We start from the raw sequence: 2,183 nt of genomic DNA on the forward strand, positions 1-2,183 counted from the left end.
TCACTTCTTTTTTTCAGCTATTTGTAAGGCCTCCTCAGACAACCACTGTACCTTCTTGCATTTCTTTTTTCTTTGGGATGATTTTGGTCACTGCCTCCTGTACAATGTTATGAATGTTATCCATAGGTCTTCAGGCACTCTGTCTACCAGATCTAATCCCTTGAATCTATTTGTCACCTCCACTGTATAATCATAAAGGATTAGATTTAGGTCATACCTGAATAATCTATTGGTTTTCCCTACTTTCTTCAATTTAAGCCTGAATTTTGCACTAAGAAGCTCATGCTAGGAGTCATGGTCAAGGATTGGTTAGTCAAATGTTAAAGTGACCTACAAACAATGCTGAAAAACGTACTCAGTGTGAAGCGTCTTCTGAGCCTAAGTGTAACACACTGAAGAAAGTCTTTGAAGAGAAAGTGCTGGTGAGTCTGGGCTTCTCTGGTGTCCCAGTGGTAAAGAATCCACCTGCCAATGCAGGAGACACAGGTTTGATCCCTGGACTGAGAAGATCCCCTAGAGAAGGAAATGACAGCTCACTCCAGTATTCTTGCTTGGAAATCATCATGGATAGAGGAGCCTGACAGGCTACAGTCCATAGGGTCACAAGAGTCAGACATGACTGAAGTGACTTAGCATAGCATGATAACTTTGACATGGATCTAGGTCTCATTTCCTAACTAAGCTTCTCTATTGAGATTTTTGAAATTTTATTTACTCTATTACATGTTAAGCCATGAATAAGCACATCTGAAAGAACAGATAAAAAATATACCCACATCAGGAATTCCTCTAAATACATATGAGTAAATGAATCATATGGCAAAATTTGGGAGGAAAGATGCCATTCCATTTCCCATTATTCAAATTTGAAAACTAAATTTTAAATAAAACTGAAAAGTCATTTTCCCACAAATATAGTATTTCCTATATTAGAGATAATTCAGTTTATAATTCTATGATCAAATTTAAAAAATCCCCTTTATACTTGAGTAAAACTACATTGTTGGGTTCATATGCTATTTGTAATAACTATCACTGTCATGTCACTTTGAACCTTGGAGCATTTGTCACAGTGGCATGGAAATTATTATTGTTATGAAATTAAAGGTAGCACTTGAGGCGGTACTTCAGACAGTATTCTCCAAAAGCAAATATGTAGAAATCAGTTGAGTAAACTGGATAGTTGAACCCCCACTTGCCTTGCCTTACCCCCAGTCGCATAGTCTTTTGATGATTCATCCTGAAAATATAGACTGGGTGAAGTGCCCTTAACTCTGTTCAGTTGACACTAACCCCAGTCCTGTTACTCAGCCTTGCTGAGGTGCCATCACTTTAACATTTTCTTCCATAAATTCCTGACAGAAGACAGAATACTTTTGTATTGATGTGTGATTAAATTGCTTTTCCTTCTTAGCTCACATCTTAAAACCTAATGCCTTTTCAGTTTCAGGGAACAAGTGGGCTGACCCTTCTCATCACTAGCACTTTCCCCTCCTAAGGTGGAAGGGCATCGTGGTGTAATTTGATGGCATTTGTCCTTGGAAGTTTTCTGCATCCATACCAAACTACCCTGCTTGTTAGTGTTCCAAGCCCTCTTTATCTGCTCATTCATTGTGGTAGCTGGAGAGGTAATCCCCTATTATCATTTTCCAGATGAGAAAATGAAAATTTAAGGATTAAGTAACTTCCTCAGATTTAGGCAGTCTGTCATCTGCATTGCAGAGTGGAGGATGGAGGGAGCAGCAAATGTGTTCAGAATAGACCACAAACCTGATTCATTCAGACACTGGTTTATTTATCCCTACCAGCCTCCTTAAGACCCTCTTCCCTCTCCTTTCCTCAATGTCTTTTTTTTTTTTTTTTTTTTGGCCATGCTATACAGTTTTCGGGATCTCAATTCACTGACCAGGAATTGAACCTGGGCCCTTGGCAGTGAAAGCGCAGAATCCTAAACACTGGACTGCCAGGGAATTCCCAATAAGTCTTTTCCCTTGATTTCTCTGGGAAGTATCTCAGCCCTCCCCTCACCAACATTTCATTTTGTTGTCATGAATGAAGGCTTAGAGAGCTGGGAGTGGTGGACAAATTTTTCTGGGCTTTGTGTAATTTGCAATCTATGGTCAGTGCATCTTGGAAAGAAATTAGACACTTACTCTCATCATCGGGCTTGTGCTGGGTATCCC

The sequence above is a fragment of the Moschus berezovskii genome, chromosome 10, assembly GCF_049115385.1.
Source record: "Moschus berezovskii isolate FMDL1 chromosome 10, NW_MosBer_1.0, whole genome shotgun sequence".
NCBI classification, from domain to species: Eukaryota; Metazoa; Chordata; class Mammalia; order Artiodactyla; family Moschidae; genus Moschus; species Moschus berezovskii.